Source organism: Echinops telfairi, unplaced genomic scaffold, assembly GCF_000313985.2.
Source record: "Echinops telfairi isolate 266 unplaced genomic scaffold, ASM31398v2 ScPeMD7_3;HRSCAF=10, whole genome shotgun sequence".
Taxonomy (NCBI): domain Eukaryota; kingdom Metazoa; phylum Chordata; class Mammalia; order Afrosoricida; family Tenrecidae; genus Echinops; species Echinops telfairi.
The window spans coordinates 55,943,353-55,962,438 of NW_022103899.1; positions in this window are offsets into that span (position 1 = coordinate 55,943,353).

Genomic DNA, 19,086 nt, shown 5'->3' on the forward strand with positions numbered 1-19,086 from the left:
GATAATGGCAAAAAGTCTTAAGTCCCTTGAATACCCAACAGTAAACACAAGATTAAAAATACAGAGAGTAGCCATTTGATAGTCTACTATGTTGCATTCATTCATTCATTCAATAAATATCCACTGAGCACAAGGCGGTCTTGTTTTATTGCGATTCACTTTATTGCTCTCCCCAGATACTGTGGTTTTTTACAAATGGAAACAACCCTGCTTCGAGAAGCTCTCAGGGCAACATTTGTCTAGCAGCACGTGCACCCTCGGGAACAGTTTGCTCATTCTCACACTATTTCAAACTCCTGCCCCATGCTGTTACACACTTATTGCAGACTACAGCAAGAGAGTGAACAGAACTTTGATATGCACTGGAAAACCAAAACATATGTTAACCCACTTTGTGGTGAGCGTTGCATGGCTTCAGTGCTCTGGAATGGAATCCCCCAGGTCTGCCTGTTCCCACTCTGTGTTGGCAGCTGGAGTCAGGTGTAAGTGACACCGGAGGAACCCCACCGCCCCCACCCTCCGCCATGAGGAAAGAAGGAGGTAGCCAAAAAGGAGGAAGACCCTCAATGAGATGGATGGACCATATGGCTGCAACCACAGACACAAATACAATGATTGTGAGGCTGTTACAGCTCCAGGCAGTGTTTCATTGTGCTTAGAGAGGGTTGCTATGGGTGGGAATTGATGGAACTGCTCCTACCAATAGCACATCAGGAACCAGGAAATGGTCCGGGATATTCTTTTTACTCTTTGAGATAGTTAAGGTTTATTGTACCAACCTGGCTGATAAACACAGGGATTAATTGAAGGGCAGAGAAATAAATGACTTGGTGAGCCTCGCCTTTCGAGTTCTCAGGTCTCGCTTTCTGATGGTGCAGCTGCTTTAGCCAGTTCCCTGCTTCAGCTGGCAAGGCTCACTTCCTGTGAGACATCCCTGAGGGGAAGCCACATGGACCTACCCTAATGCAGCCCTGGGTGCTGGAGCAGCCATGTGGAGACCCCTGCCAGTGCTAAAAAGCTTACACATTCACTGATTTGGCTTTCCTCCTGCAGTCATTGTGTGTGTTTTGTGAGATGGAGGAGGACTTTGTAGATTGGTGTCAGACATATGGGCTAATGTTGGACTTATGGTCAAAACTATAAGACGGCACTGGGTTGGGATGCTTTCTTAATGTACACTTACCCTTTATATAAAACTCTCTCATATACATATGAGTTTCTGTGGATTTGTTTCCCTAGTTTGCCCAGACTAACACATTCTCCCTTTTCTTTCTTTCATGTGTATGTGTGCTTGAGGTTGGGTGTGTTGTTGGGGGGGGGGTTGACAAAGACTAAGATTGGGAAGCCATGGCTTCCACAATGAGTGGCTCAAAAACAGATGTGTGTCTAGAGCAAGACTCAGAGAGGCCAGGCTGAGTGGAGCCCACAGGAGGCCTGATGGACAGACATCCTCTGTATTCCTGGTGCCCTGACTCTCCTCAATCAGCCTGGTGGAGAACAGATCCAGACCAGCAGCCTTGGGATGCTGACCCTCGGTCTGATTTCTGGCCACAGAATTAGTTATTTCAAGACGGAAAGAATTTTGAACCGAAAATGATCACTTTTTCAAGTGCAAGTAAAGGTGATGCACAGTTTGTAGATTAAGCCTGTTAGGCCCGCTGAAGCTGGGAGGTTGGGGCCACTTTCGGTCACAGCTAGATTGAAATGTGCGGGTATGCTGAAGACGTTCTTCATCTCATTGTGCTTCATCTTTGGCGTTTGCAAGCTCACAGCAAGAAAGAAGAGACTGGAGATGTAGCAAGGGTCCAAGTCTTCCTGCATGGATCCTTGGCCAAACTGATGATGTGGGGGTTATGTATGATTGTTGCAGGATTGGGGCAGAAATAATCTGTCATCATTGGTCTGATCATTATCTCCTTTCCACCTTGTCTGGCTCCCCAGATGCCAAGAACATCCCTTGGTCCCTCTGCAACTTCAAAAGGGAAGCTTTCCTATACCACGGAGCTAGCCCAAGAAAGTGGGCTTCAGCTCCCAGAAAGTGAAGTCTGGCTCGCCTTCATTCTACAGAAACCACTCATCTCCTACCTGGAGGGACCCAAAAACATCGTACATCCTTTTCACTTGAAGACCACTTTGATCAATATATTCACACTAAAACATTGGACTACCACCTATCTGTCCGTTTGTTGTACTGTAGTGATTTATGTGTGACTGTGATTCTGGTAGGAGCACTGGTGGCACAGTGGTAAGGCTTTGGGCTGTGTTGGGCTGCTAAGTTCAAGATCAACAGTTTGAAATCACTGCTCCTCAGGGAAAGTTACAGTCTTGGGAACTCACAAGGGCAGTTGTACTCTGTCCTGTGGGGTCACTATGAGTGGGCAGCGACTGGATGGTAGTAAGTGTGGAGTTTTGCATCGAATGGAGCTGGTCTTTCTGAAAACAGCATTGTATTTCTACTGTTTCTAATATCAACAGAGTCACCCACGGTGGACAGACAGGTCTCAGAGGCACTTCCAGACTAAGAACTCCTAGAAAGAAAGCTGCTATCTATTTGTAATAAACAGTGAGTGAAACTCAATGGATTACAAAACTGTCAAAAACGCTGATTTCCTTACTTTGAATGAATTGTCAGAAGGAGCCAATTGCTGAAGAAACACCCTGTTTGGTAAGACAAAGAGCCGATGAAGACCAGGGAAACCCTTAAAGAGATGGGTTAACCCAATGGCTGTAGCAACAGACTCAAGGGGACTCAGGATCATGAAGATGGTGTGGGATCCGGCAACGTCTAGCTCAACATGAGGCTGCCATGGTTTGGAGCCAATTAACCTGTGGGCAACTAGCAACAGCACAACATGCGGTCAGAGCATGCCCCAAGTTTAGCCCAAAGCAGGTGGACAACACATGTTTCTTGAGTCAAGATCTCCAATGAGAGAAACAAGAGGGCTGTTATTTTCTCTAGAACTTCAGTGATTCCTATAATCCTGCAAGCTTGGGGAACTCTCGTTTAATGCAAACAAGCTCACTTAGAATAAGGGATGTGTAGAAATTTTCTAAGGGTGCATTTAGGATTGGGAAGCATTCATTGCTGTTCGTCAAGCATCCTAGTGGGAGTGGGATGTGATGGGGGGGATGGGAGAGCATGGGGGAACATGTATAGAGACAGACATCAACAAATTATGGTCCCCTTAGCGGAAGGATTCCTGGTGGTGCTAGGGATTAAAGGGTTCAACTGATCACTGGTGGTTCTCCACTGGAAGAGATATGGCACTCTGCTTCCATGTAGAATTCCAGTTTTGAAAATCCCATGGGTTAGCTCTACCCTGTCCTACAGGGTCTCGGTGAGTTGGCATTGGTTTCAACGGTAGTTGGTTTGGTGTGATTGGGGTATCGGTGAGCAAACAAAGAAAAGATGGAGTTTTCACCCACCGGAAACATATAGTGTACTTAGTTGCATAGGCACCAAAATAGAAGAGATGGCCCATGGAAATCAGACCTTCCCTTAGTTTAGGACATAGGGACTAGCAATTGGTCCTCTCCCTGTTGAGAAAGGGTTACCTTCAAGAGAAGCTCCATGAGACACGCAGTGGAGAGCAGCAATCCCTGAGGGAGGGGATCCAAATACACGTAGTCTTTTGGCAAAGATGGATGGTAGTGAACTTTGGAAGTGAGAATACAGAAAGCAACCCATCCAATCAGACATTAGTCATCTTCTTCACTGCAAGAGTCTTGGTGGCACCATGGTTTAAGCAATAGGTAGTCAGCGCCCCTAACGATTTAGGTCTTGGATCCCTGTGGAGCAGTTCTCTTCTCCTACAGGGCCCCCAAGAGTAAACACTGATTTGAAGGCAGTGAGTTCATTGCAGTGCCAAGTGAGCTCACTAGGGTTGGGGTAGTATAGATTGCATCCCTTGACACCATCATTGGGAGTGACACCAAAATGACCCAAGGGTCTGAGGTGGCAGTGGAGTGGCCAGGTATTTCAGGAGGAAGGACCACCAAGACAGTGACACCGGTGTCGTAACTCATCACCACCATTCCCACTACCCCTGCTACCCGGGGTCCTTTCGCCCATCAGTCAGGGTTTGCGCAGGTGGTCGACTGAACTTGCCCTTGAAAAAAAAGAAGAGGATCTTCAATTTTGCCAGAAGCAGAAAGAAGTGAAGCTGCGGGAAACCATGGAGGGTGAAGTCAGGAGAGCTGGGGTCACGTGGCAGAGTGCCTAACCCTTTGATGACATGGGCCATGGGCCGTAGTTGGGCTGCTCCACTCACTGAGGGAAGTGTCCCCAGTAGGCTCTGCCCCTGGAGGGGGAGGGTGACATCATGAGTCACCACCCCAGGGGACAGCAACTCTTGGCGACATTGGCTGTGCCTCGGGTTCACCTACTACCTTCAAAAGGTCTGAAGCTGTTCCGATCACAGTTCTTATTCTGGTAGGTAACTCTTTCTCATCGCTGGCATTTGAGCCTCTTTGAGAATCATACGAAATCTATTTGTAGCAAACCTTCAAACTCAGCCCATCCATATGTCATGGCCCTGACTTAAAGAACGAAGACTTCCTACTCTTTATTTCCCCATGTTCACAGCTGAGCACTCACCAGCCCTCTGAACATTGAGTTGTATTAACATGTTCCTGGTAAACAGGCAGAGTTAATCAATAATCTCCCCAGAGGCCCATTCTCGACTCTGTACACACCACCCTGTCGCTGGGCACACAAATGACATCACTTGGCAATGAAGACAAGTGCTCTTTAAGAATAGCAGAGAGCACACCAGTCTATGCAACCACGAGGTGTCGAAGGGATCAGGTGTAAGGCATCATCAGAACAAAAACTCTTACCATAGTGAATGATGGGGGGAGTGCGGAGTGGAGATCCAAAGCCCATTAGTGGGCCACTGGAGATCCCCTTGCAGAGGGGTCTCGGGGAGGAGATGAGCCAGTCAGGGTGCGATGTAGCAATGATGAGAAGTACAACTTTCCTCTAGTTCCTAAATGTTTCCTCCTAGCTCCCACTACCATGACTCGAATTCGATCTTGCAAGTCTGGCTAGACCAGAGGAGGTACACTGGTACAGATAGGAACTGGAGATACAGGGAATCCAGGGCGGACGAGCCCTATAGGACCAGTGGTGTGAGTGGCAAAACAGGGAGGGTAAAGGGAGAATGGGTAGGAAAGAGGGAACCGATTACATGGAACTGTGTGTGACCTCCTCCCTGGGGGACAGACAACCGAAAAGTGGGTGAAGGGAGACGTCGGACAGGGCAAGATATGACAAAATACCCATTTATAAACTATCAAGGGCTCATGCGGGAGGGGGGAGCGGGGAGGGAGGGGAAAAATGAGGACCTAATGTCGGGGGTTTAAATGGAGAGAAAATGTTTTGAGAAACGATGTACAAATGCGCTTTACACAATTGATGTGTGTATGGATTGGGATGACAGTTGTATAAGCCCCTAATAAAATGTTAAAAGAAAGAAAAAAAAAAAGAATAGCAGAGAGTTACTACCTATGAGAGGGTTCAGTGTTCCGGGATGTGGGCCCTTATTCCCCAGGCACAGGAGCCCACCTTCCATTCCCTTGTGACCACTGGTGCCCAAGAATCTTCGGCCAGTCATCTTCCACTCTGCCTGGGTCTCACTCGGCTCCTTCATCAAGTGGGGGTTGGCAGGACCATGTCCAGATTATCTTCCCTTCTCAGCTACATGAAGTCGTAACCAGTATAAAAAACGAGACTCTCTCTGCAAGAGCGTTCTTCATCCTCACCCTGCTGTCCCGGGGTCAGCAGCCAGGAGGGGTCCAAGAGGACATGGAGACGTTAACAACAAGGAAGCCAGCATCTACTCCCCAGCACAAAGTCCAGAGTCAGCCAATCCTCAGCTTTGGTGTTTTGAACTGAAGGCAGGAACTTCCCGCCCTGACTGCTCCTTAGAGAGACAGTCACAATCACAGTCACAGTCAAAGGCACTCACAGTCAGTCTTCATGACCCTCACCACGCTCATATGTGGACCACCTCTTGTGAACAGATCCAGGATTATGAACACTTTATCATTCAACTTCTACCTTGCAATCCTTGCTTCCTTTCCAAATCAAAGATGAAAATCTGTGAGAGAAGGTCTTGCCAGCACATAAAACTAACAGCAAAGCCATTTTTGTGTGTGTGTGAGCCGACTCTAATTCTTAGTGACCTTATACAACAGAGTAGAACTGCTTCACGTGGCCTCCAGGCAGTAATCATTACAGAAGCAGATGGCCATGCTGTCTCTCCAGATGAGCAGCTGGTGGATTCGAACCACTAACTTTCTGGTTAGCAGCCCAGTGCTTGACTACTACTGTACCCCCACTCTTTACTGGTGCATAAAAGGCATTTAATAAATACACACTGAATGAATGAATGAGGGATGGGTGGATGGTTGGGTGAATGGACAGATGGATGATTAGGTGAGTGGTTGAGAGGATAGATGCATGAATGGGTGGCTTGGTGGGTTGGTTGGAGGAAGGACAGTTGTATGGATGCTGTGTGAGCAGATGGATGGATGGTTGGTGAGTTAGTTAATTGTGCCAACCTGGCCGATAATCACATGTGGGGCTAATTGAAAGGCGGAGGGATAAATGGGTGGTGAGCCTCGCCTTTCTAGTTCTCAGGTCTCTTGCTTTGTGATGGTCGCACCAGGGTGCAGCTGCCTTAGCAGCTCCCTGATTCAGCTTGCAAGATTGACTTCCTTATAAGATATCCCCAAGGAGAAGCCGCATGGACCTATCCCGATGCAGCCCTGGGTGATGGAGCAGCCGTGTGGAGACCCTTGCTAGTGCTGAGATGCTTATTCGTTCACTGACTCAGCTTTCCTCCTGCAGTCGGCGTCATTGCCTCTGTTTTGTGAGGTGGAGGACTTTGTGGACTGGTGTTGGGTTAATGGGTTAATGTTGGACTTGTGGGCTTGGGCAGAATTGGGTTGGGATGTTTTCGTGATGCACGCTTTCTTTACATAAAACTCTCTTATACATGGGTTGCTGTGGATTTGTTTCTCTAAAGTACCTAGACTAATACAGTTGGGTAGAAGGATGGGTGGGGGAAAGGGTGGATAGGTGAGTGGATGGATTGATGTTGGGTGGGTAGATGGATGGATAGCTCAGTAAGAAGATGTTTGAGGGTAAGGTGGGAAGGTAGATAGATGAATGGATGTTGGGTGAGTGGTTCATTTCTTGGGTAGGAAGATGGATGGAAGAATGACTGAGAAGGTGGATGGATGGATGGATGGATGGTGACTGTGAGCCAGAACCATGGAGATAAACTAGTTTCACATCTGAAAATGCTAAGAGCTTGGGAAGCTACTGAAACTTCTTTCTCTACCTAAAAAATGAGGGTCATGACAGCTCCGGGCCCATGGAAGTTTTGTGAGGAGAAAAGGAGATCGCTTGCATGAACTGCTTGGGACTTTGCCCAGAACATTATTAGCTTGATTATTATTTTTTTTAATTGGACTGGTGAGAGAAAATCATCTGCTTGTAAACAAAACCAAACCTTCAATCTCTCTCAAAATCATTGAATAAGCAAGGCATCTCAATTTCTGGCTCCACCAGTGAGTTAGGAGAAGCTTCAGAAAAGCTTCTGGTACCTACTGTTATAAATAGAACTTTGCCACACACACATACACACACACACACGCACACGCACACACCACCTGTCTTACAGTCTTATACCTACACCAATAGAAGGAATCCTGGTGGTACCGTGATTTAATGCTTGGCTGCCAATCCACCACCTGTTCCATGAGAAAAAGATCTGGTAGTCAGCTTCTATAAATACTTACAGACAGAGGGGCTGGACCCAGTCCCAACTACGTGGACAGCCCCCAATCCCAGTGGAATAATTCACTTCAGAGGACAGCACTGAAGCTACAGCTCAGGGAGAGGAACATGTCTGATCAGAGCACACATGAGCAAATGAAGGGGGAGGAAGAGAGAGTGGAGCACATCCTGGCCCACCAAGCTCTGAGGACGATATTCATGCTCAGAGTAGTCAATGCACAGAGAAGACCATAGTGCCAGCCCCACTACGAGACACAATGTCCCTCTCTGACTCATAGCACTACAGGGGACAACACTGGAGATACACTGCAGGAATTGCGCTCAATCTGACCCCACCACACTGAGGCAAAACACTAAGGGTGTGCAACAGAACAGCAAGGGGAACAGAGCGAGGAAGTCCCGAGGGAGTGCCAAAAATAGACTTTGGGGCCAGGGCATGACAACCCATCAAACTTGACAAGAAAGCATTCCCAAAGGTCAACAAACAGACCTTGAACTATTTACAGGCTTTTCTTTTTGGTCATTGGTTTGTTGTTGTTGCATTCTCTTGTTGCTTTGTTTTGCTTTGTCTTGTTTTTCTGTGCATATTATTATCTCTGCAGGCCTATCTACATAACATAGATGGGATAAACAATCTGGAGGAGAAAACAATGGGACTGATGATTCAGGGGGTGGGGAGGGACATGGGAAAGGGGGAGGGAGGGGAAAGGAAGTAGATGTTAACAACCCCAGGGACAAGGGAGGAACAAGTGATCCAAAATCGATGGTGAGGAGGGTGTAGGATGCCTGGAAGAGCTTAATCAAGGCCAATGTTACCAAGAGGAATTACTGAAACCCAAATGAAGCCCGAACATGATAGTGGGACAAGAGGAAAGTAATAGGAAATAGAGGAAAGTACTAGGAGGCAAAGGGCATTTATAGAGGTCTAAATACAGGTATGTACATATGTAAATATATTTATATATGGCAATGAGGAAATAGATCTATGTGCATATAGTTACAGGTTTAGAATTAAGGTAGCAGCTGACATTGAGCCTCTACTCAAGTACTCCCTCGATTCAAGAACATTTTGTTCTATTAAACTGGCATTTCATGATGCTCACCTTCCAGACATGATCGCTGAAGAAAAAATGGGTGCATAGCAAATGTTGGTGAAGAAAGCTGATGGTGCCCGGCCATCAAAAGATATAGTGTCTGGGGTCTTAAAGGCTTGAAACTAAACAAGCGGCCATCTAGCTGAGAAGCAACAAAGTCCACATCGAAGAAGCCCACCAGCCTATGTGATCATGAGGTGTCGATGGGATCAGGTATCATGTATCAAAGACCCAGAACAAAAAATAATATCATTGTGAATGAGGGGGAGTGCAGTGTGAAGACCCAACACCCATCTGTAGACAATTTAACACCCCCTACAGAAGGGTCACAAGGAAAAGACGAGCCAGTCAGAGTGCAGTATAGCACCGATGAAACATACAACTTTCCTCTAGTTCTTTAATGCTTCCTCCCCCCACTATCATGATCTCAATTCTACCTTAGCTGGCTAGACCAGAGCATGTATACTGGTAGAGATAAGAGGTGGAAACACAGGGGCTCCAGGACAGATATACCCCTCAGAACCAATAATGAGAGTAGCCATCCCAGGAAAGGAAGGGGAAGTGGGGTAGGAAGGGGGAACCGATCACAATGATCTATATATAACCCCCTCCCAGGGTAATGGACAACAGAAAAGTGGGTGAAAGTGTAAGTCGGACAGTGTAAGACATGAAAAAAATATATAAATTATCAAGGGTTCGTGAGGGAGGGAGGGAGGGAGAAAATGAGGTGCCGATACCAAGGGTTCAAGTAGAAAGAAAATGTTTTGAGGAGGATGATGGCAACACATGTACCAATGTGCTTGACACAATGGATGGACATATGGATTGTGATAAGAGTTGTACGAGCCCCCAATAAAGTGAATTATGAAAAGATTGACAGCCTTGGAAACATAACTAGGCACTTCTACTCTGTCCTCTGGGGTTGCTATGAGTGAGAATTTGAGTCCCTGGCAATGGGCTTAGACCTGAGCTCTCTGATCTCATTTGAGAATAGGTTTACTTTGTTTACAGGCCAGCTCGGTACAGGACATGTTTGAAGTGCATGGCCCTTGGGATATAAAAAGAAGAGATTCGGCACAGAGAGGCAGAAATGGGGGCTGAGGGATGCCCGGCCACATGAAGATCGCCCAGGAGGCCAAACGCAGGAGAATCGAGGTCTTTCCTCCAGGGGCCGCAGACAGAAAGACTTAGAGCCGGCCCTCTGAGATCAGACACCAGCTTGCTCATGATGAGTCAATCCGTTGGTTTATTGGAGCAATGCACATGGGGTATTTCTGTGGTGGCACCATGCTGCTCAGAGCACGGTGGGCACTCGCAGACAGTCTGTAACATTTGCAGACAGAATGGCCTGAGTGAGTGAAGGGAGAGAAGGGTGAGCAGAAAGAAGAGGGATTGCGGCCTGGTTCTCAGTGGTTCTCAACCAGTGTGATTTTTGTCCCCAAGAAATATTGAGCGAAGTCTGGAGGTAGTTTGAGGCTACAAATTACAACAGACTTCGGCTGCTAGCGCCTAACGGATTGAGGACTAGGATGCTCTTCCACATCCTGTAAGACAATATGCCAGCCCCCCCACCAGAGAAGTCTTGGGTTCAGCATGTTAACAGTGCAGAGGTTGAACAACACTAGACTCATTCCTTTTGAAACTCTGCTTCTGCACAGTGGGTTGTGTGTCTCTAACGTTTTAGGGCTGTCTAAAGTTTAAGATGGACGGACACAATGGCCGCACCAATGGGCTCAAACGTAGCAATGAGGACGAGGTTGGTGCAAGACCAGGCAGGGTTTCCTTCTGTTGTGATTCTGTTCTGTCACTAGAAGTCAGAACCAACTCGATGGCATCTAACAACAACAAAGTTCAGATGGTTTTAGGTACCTTTTTGCAAGATTTTCATCCCCTTGTGAGGGATCTGCAGCCATTGATCCGGCTAGAATGCGTTGACTGGGATTTCCCCATGGGAGACGTGACTAAATGACTCCAGGACTTGTTTGGCTCTGATCGAAGAGGACCAAAAGGTCTGCATTTCAAATTGCTGAGGGGCCGTTGGGAATGGGGGAAAACAGGAAATTGCCTTATTAAAAGATCATTTGATCGTGGAGTGTCTACCACCTACACTAGATTTCTAATAAAAAGGATTTCAATCGTGTGCGCGTTCTCTCTAAACATTTTGAGATTTTGAAAGTAACCAGCTGAAGCAAATGGCCAGAGGTTGTCCCTTGGTCTCAACTGCCAGCCAGGAGTCTGGGAATGTGTCTGTGGGATGGGTGTTCCTCTGTGGATTAGAAACATCCTGAAACTGACAGAGAACATCAGCCTAGTAAAACCTAGGAGACAAAATCACTGAGCACTGACATAAGCCAGTAACGGAGGTTCCTAACACCCTACCTGAACTTCATTTCTGATCTAAGCACCGCAGCGTGATTGCCCCTCGACCTTGTTAACTTCCTGTCCTGCCTGCCCCAAACTGTTTGCATTTGACAATGAACCCAAAGGTTGGCACCAGAACAAGCGAAAGGGTGTTGCAGGTCCCTCCCTGGGGAAACACCCGTTACACAGGGTCAGTGCTGGGATGGATGAAGGGTGTGGCCCACTCTCAGTTCTCTTATTGGTTTATCACATCAGGTGGAATCATGGGGGATCGATATGTAACTGCCAAACCAGAGAACCAAGGCTCCATCACATTGAGAGCTATTTGGGTGGGGGTGGGAGTGGGTGGGGGCGGCTGGTGGAGGGTGAGGAAGACACAATTCAATTCGCCAACAGGCCCCTTTCCAACCCACCTCCCCCTCCATCCTCCACCCTCAGACACAACTGCTTGGATTTCTGCCATTCTCCATTGGTGTTCTCCCTTCCTGAATGCCACCTAAGTGGGACTGTGCATTGCATTTTCTGCTGTGTCTGGTGGTTTGGGCTCAACTTTTATGACTGAGATTCAGCTGTGTTGCTGCATATTTCAGGAGTTCCGCCGTTTATTTTTCAGGAGTATTGTACTGGGAACTATTACGAGTAAACCTGCTATAAATATCCTTGTCCACGTCTTTCTCTTTCCTTTGTTTTTCAACACCTTGCTCTTGGGCATCTGCCTAGGAATGCAATTGATGGATCCCAGAGAAGTGGAGGCTCATCCTAATCTTTGCACATGGATGGCTCAGCCTGACTCCTTGTATTTTACCTTCTGCGGTAAGCTGAAGCTACACAACTTTCTCCCTCATCTTGGGTAATGCCTATGTAACCTTCGGGTCTTGATTTACACGTGTCCAGGGAGTTAGCTTCCTTGATTTCTACAAAAGCCCAGCAGGCCCTCCCTGCACAGATCTTTCCTTCTATCCTGTGCATCTCCAGACTCTCTTGAATGATGTGACCATAGTGACTGAAGAACTCTCAGGTGATTGTCCATTCTTGCTTATCAAATGTATTCCTCATGCCCCCACCAAAGCATTACAAAGTAACAATGTAAACAAGATGGTGAGCGAACTGATACCTTTCCAGAAAGTTCTGGGTACTATAAGAGGACTGTCAACACAGCTGTGGTACACTAACTCCTGGGACTAATCAGCACTCACCCAGGCAAGCATCTTGGCCTACTTTGTCATCTTGTCTGAATCTAGAATAAGAACAATAGCGACAACCATAACAGCTGGTGTGAGTCCCATGTTTCCCACGTCCTGGAGGTAAGCTGAGTGATTGGCATGCACCGGGTCATCTGAGTAGCTCCCAGATCCTTCGAGAGACTTGCTACTCTTCTCCCCATTTTCCAGATTCAGAGGCTTAGACTAAGTTACTACCCAAAGTCATTAGCAAGTAAATGATGGAAGTTAGATTCTAGCCCTCTCGGCTGCAAGCAAACAGCCACACGTCACTTTATTGTGGACGCATCATCAGGAAAATCCAGCCATTAGAAAATGGCATGGTGGTTGGAAAAGTAGAAGGTCAATAAAAAGCAGAGAAAGAAATACTCAATGAGCTGAATTGACCCAGTACCGCAGGAAACTCAAACATACCAACGAACATGAAGGCGATGGTCCGAGATTTGTTCTGTCATGTACGAAATGACAAGGAGCGGGAGCTGACCCACCGCAGCGAACAACCGCCACCAGCTGTCCTTCGCGGGCTCTCCAGAGGCCATTCCAGGTTTACTTGCATGCTTCAGACACGCTCCAGACTTGGGAGCCAGGACCCTTTGGTGTGGCTGTCCTGACTCACTTCTGTATCTGCAGGACCCGAGCCTCTGCCTGACACAGGACAGGTGCTCCATGTGACATCCTATGGTTGAATGTCCAAGCGAAGGAGTATCTCCAATGTGCTCCATAGGCACACACAGGCTGTCAGATGGCTACCACGTCTGCCCATAAACTGAATCATTAAAGTTCCATTATTGGACAAGCTGTCTTGGAAGAAGTACAGGCAGAGTGTTCCTTAAAGGCAAGAATGGCAAGACTTCATTTCATTCATATTTTGGACATGTTCTCAGGGGAGACCTGTCCCTGGAGAAGGACATCATACTTGATAAGAGGGGCAGCAGAAAAGAGGAAGGCCCTCCAGGAGGTGGATTCACACAGTGGCTGCAACAACGGGCTCAAACGTAGGACCCATTTGAGGATGGTGCAAGAAGGTGCAGGGTTTCGTTCTGGTGTGTAGAGGGTCGCCATGCGTATTGAAACTGACTTGCTGGCACCTAACAACAATAGCAATGAACGAACTTTAAAAAGACAAATTACGATTCATCAAAGGCCGTTCAAGTTTTCAAACAATGCCTTTAACAGCATCACTTAAAATGATAACAGATGAGTGGACAAACACTCAATGGGATACGCATGCCATGGCAGATGATTCTGTCATTGAGAGAAACAAAGGTCTGATTCATGCTACAGCACGGCTGGTCCTTGACCACGGCATGCTGTGTGAACCCACTGACAGTGTGTGTCACACTTTGGTGAAATATCTAGACTAGGCAAATGTATAGAGACCAAACCGCATTCATGGCTGGTTGCTAGGAGCTGCCAGGTGGAAGGGGGATAAGGAAGCCCACTACTTAAAAAACAGGACTTGGAGCTTCTGTTAGGGGTAATGGAAAAATCTGGCGATCGATCATGATGATGGCCCAATGTCCTAAACTCCAACAAAACACACACTGCCATCAAGTCGAGGCAGACTCATAGCAACCCGATCGGACAGGCTAGACCTGGCCCTGCAGGTTTCTGAGGCTGTAACTCTTTACAGGAGTAGAAACCCTCATCATTGTCCCAACAAGTGGCTGGTGGGTTCAAACTCCTGACCTTGCAGTTAGCAGCCTGGAATAACCCACTGCACCTCTAGGGTGTCTTTGAACGCCACCATGAGCATGATGAATACCACTTACTCACACCTGTGAAGAATGCGGAAGTGCTTGATGTTTTGTAACGTATACACTTAGTACAACTGTTAAAGGTTTCTAAAGAAGAACCATTCTAAAAGTAGAATTTAGAAATTAGAAAATTATTTGAGAGGGTGTGATAGAGTCTTGTTGGCACAGCAGGGTAAGCCTTGGGCTCTTCACTGAGAATAGCAGGTGAGCCAAACTCCCCAGCTGCCCCCAGGAATACAAAGAGACAGGCAGTCTGTTCCATAAAGATAGACAGCCTGAAAAACCCCTCAGGGGAAGCTCTATTCGTCCTATATGGTCATTATGAGTTGGTGTCAATACAGCCGTGGTGGATTGGGTTTTGTTTTAGTTTTACTAATAGAGGCAGCTTCCAAATAAAGGTCAATAAGTGAAGGAGATGTAGAAGGCCCGATATGGCCCTGGGGCACATGAGCCGTCTCTGGGAAAGTGGTATTCCATGGGCACCGGTGTTGCTAGGCCATCTCCTTGTCGCCACAAAGGCTCTTCACTGCATCATCTCCAAAAGTCTTCTGCAGGCAGATGGAAGTAAATACAGTTTGCAGGACACTCCGGTGAGCGTGTCTCCATGGCTGCTCAAGCCGCGTGCAATACTTTGTTCTTATTTCGTTTGCAAACATTTCAACAAACTGAAACCATTAACATACTGCACAGCATCCTTTCCTCATCGGCGTGTGGGCGCACTGCTGTGTCATTTGCCTGATTGAGGACAGATGTCTTGAGGGTGGTGGTTGTTTGTTGGGTGCTCCGGAGTCAGCTCCAACTCTCAGCGACCCCACGTACTACAGAACGACATACGACCTGCTGCTCAGCCGACCTCACAATCGTTATCTTTGAGCCACAATTGCTCTGCTGCACCCACTGGCTCCATCCATGTCCTTCAGGTCTTCCTCTATTTTGGATGACCTTCAACTTGACCAAGGATGATGTCCTTCTCCAGGGATTGATAGCATGTCCAAACAAAGTGCAGTCTCAATGCCCTCCATTCTTGAGAAGGAAACTCTTCTTCAATCATCCTTTGTGCTCCAACCCCTCCTTTGCACCTGGCCTCTGGGCCTCTCAAGGCCTTCTCCAGCAGTCCCATGGGAAGGTAAACATTTCTAAGACCAGTCTGGAATTTTCCAGTGTTGGGATGTCACATGGAATTGAGTACAGGGGACTCTGGGCTGCCTTAAAATCCCTGTGGCCCAAGCAGCTCTTTCCTAAGGCCTCTTCTCACGGACACACAATTTTCTTTACGAAGATGTTTCTTGAAGCCACACATGCTCACCTGTGACACCTCTGGATCTCTAAGGGGCTCAAATGCGCATGCAATTTGCACATAAAGTTAACAGTGAGAACTCTTATGTTATCATTGTTCCCCACCCTCCATGTTTACAGTCCCTGCAAACAGGTAACAGCTGAAAGATTGGAGTTTCTGAGACCAGCCCCAATACCAACTATGTGGACAACCCCCCCACCCCCCAGAAGAATTCACTCAAAGGCTCAAAGGACAGTACTGAAGCTACAGCTCAGGGAGAGGGGTGCATCGGATCAGAGCACACAGGAGCAAAGGAAGAGAGAAGGAGAGAGAGTGGAACACATCCTGGCCCACCAAGCCCCAAGGGTAATGCACAGAGGGGGCTGTAGGACCAGCCCCACCATGAGACACGATGTCCCTCACTGACCCAAAGCAATAAGAGGGACAACTCTGGAGACACAGTGCAGGAATTGTGCCCAATCTGAGCCCACCACACCAGAGCAAAATACTAAAGGTGTGCAACAGAACAGGAAGGGGAGCAAAGCAATGAAATCCCTGGGGAATACCAAAAATAGACTGTGGGGCCAGGGCATGGCACCTGATTAGACTCAGGAAAACACGCCTAAAGGTCAACAAGTAAACCTGGAACTATTTATAGGATTTTCTTTTTGTTGTTGTTGCTTATTTGTTTTGTTTTGCTCTGCATTGTTTTCATGCTTATTATTGTTTCTGCATGTCTACCTAGATAAGATAGGGGGGATAAACAATCATGAGGAGAAAACAATGGAACTGATGGTTCTGTGGGGACACAGGAGAGAAGGAGGTGGGGAAAAGGAAGTGGGTGCTAACAAACCCAGGGACAAGGGAACAACAAGTGATCTAAAATCGATGACAAGGAGGGTGTAGGATGGCTGGTAGAGTTTGACCAAGGGCAATGGAGCAGAGAGGAATTACTGAAACCCAAATGAAGGCCAAACATGATAGTGGGACAAGAGGAAAGTAAAAGGAAATAGAAGAAAGAACTAGGAGGCAAATGGCATTTATAGAGGTCTAAATACAGGCATGTACATATGTAAATATATTTATATATAATGATAGAGAAATAGATCTATATACATCTATTTATATGCTATGTATCAAGGTAGCAGACGGACATGGGCCTCTACTCAAGTACTCCCTCAACACAACACTTTGCTCTAATAACCTGGCAATCCGTGATGCTCACCTTCCCAACATGATCACTGAAGACAAAATGGGTGCATAGCAAATGTGGTGAAGAAAGCTGATGTGCCTGGCCATCAAAAGATATAGTATCTGGGGTCTTAAAGGCTTGAAGCTAAACAAACAGCAATCTAACTGAGAAGCAGCAAAGTCCACATGGAAGAAAATCCACCAGCCAATGTGATCATGAGGTGTCAGTGGGATCAGGTATCACACATTAAAGATCCAGAACAAGAAATCATGTCGATGTGAATGAGGGGAAGTGCAGAGTGGAGACCCAACGCCCATATGTAGACAATTGGACATCCCCTTACAGAAGAGTCACAAGGAAGAGATGAGCCAATCATGGTGCAGTATAGCACTGATGAAACATACAACTTTCCTCTAGTTTTTTAATGCTTCCTCCTCCGCACTATCATGACCCCTATTCTACCTTACAAATCTGGCTAGACCAGAGGATGTACACTGGTACAGATAAGAACTGGAAACACGGGGAATGCAGGACAGATAAACCCCTCAGGACCAATATTTAGAGGAGCGATATCAGGACGGTAAGGGGAAGGTGGGGGAGAAAGGGGAGACTGATCACAATGATCTACATATAACCTCCTCCCAGGGGGATGGACAACAGTAAAGTGGGTGAAGGGAGACATTGGTCAGTGTAAGACATGAAAAAATAATAATTTATAAATTATCAAGGGTTCATGAGGGATGGAGGGGGAAAAATGAGGCGCCGATACCAAGGGCTCAAGTAGAAAGAAAATGTTTTGAGAATGATGATGGCAACAAATATACAAATGTGCTTGACACAATGGATGTGTATGTATGGATTGTGCTAAGAGCTGTATGAGCCCCAATAAAATGATTTGAAATTAAAAAAAAAAAAGTTGGAGGCTCAGGTCCATCCGGAGGCACCTCGGAAGAAAGGCCTGGTGATCTACTCTCAGAAAACTTGGCACTCGAAACCCTGTGAAGCACAGGTCTACCCTAGCACCCATGAAGTCATCATGAATTGGGGACATTTGGGTTTTCACACCCACAGGCAGCTAGGACTGTTTCTCTGCCTTGCTTCAAGATGACTAGGAGATCAGGACAGGAGCCCTGGTGGTGCAGTGGTTACACACTGGGCTGTCATCCACATGGTCGGCAGTTTGAAGTCACCAGCATCTCTGAGGGAGCAAGACTGGACTTTCTGCTCCTGTCAACAGTTGTACTCTTGGAAACCCACAGAGGGTCACTATGAGTCAGCATTGACTCGATGGCAGTGAGTTTGTTTGAAAGAATTCCAGTCTTGGAAACCCACAGGGTGTCACGATGAGTCAGCACTAATTCAATGACAGCAAGTTTGGTTTCTGAGTGAGGAAAGCAGGGCAGCTCAGAGAAGGGGCAGGGAAAGGCCCCGCAGCCCCGAGATATGTGCGATTCCTATTGTTGTGCTAGCTGCAGTTGGGTCGGACCCCAGCACACAGCAGCCAACGTGTCACAGAGTACAACTGCTTCACAGTGTTGTTGTGGTTCGTTGTGCTTTGACTGTCATCTTTACAGAAACCCACCCATTCGCCAGAGTCACTGCATGGGTCCAACTCTCCACCGTGTTGGCTACCAGCTTCAAAAGCTGCAGGGAAGTCCTCCGATCTTCTCTGGCTCCCAAGGCCAATTGCCAGGAGGCGGGGGTGAGACAGACTGTTCATTTTGACCCTATTCTGGCACCAGCTCTCCTCTCACAGCACTGTACTTCGGTGGCTGGGTTCAGTAATTCATTGCAGTGGCCACACCAAACCCACAGACGGTGCTCACGATTAGAGGTCTGTTAGGGAAGGTAATAGGTTACCACTCAGGTGAGATATGCTCAGGATACAGTTTTTGGTCAGCACAGATGCTCGGCCTTACACAGACCTCTTTCCAGTTTTAGTCTCTTGACCTGGCCTCTGTCCTGTTCAGGAAATGTGACAAAGCTCTTTAGGGTTCCCCCAAAATGCCTCTGTGCTGTAAGCATCAACCTAAAGGACACTCAGCCCCAGCTCCGTGGCTCAGCCAACCCAGCTCCCCGAGTGAAGTGCCCAGAGGCCTCCCAGTGCACAAGCCAGCCTCCTGCACCAGAGCACTCAGCTTCACTTGTTCTCAGGGCTGAGAAGTCACCCCCATCTCTCTGAATTCTGTGGCTGCTTCTCTTCTCCCACTCCTCTGAAGTCACGGCTGTCTCCTGGATCGAGGGGACTCAATGCACAGGGATCTCAGGGTCCAAAGGACTTGCTCCACTCCTGGCTCTTCTCTTACTGGTCGTGAGATCGCCTCTTCCTGTTTTTGAGAGGGCTAATTTTTGATACCCAACAGGATGGCGAGCACAGTC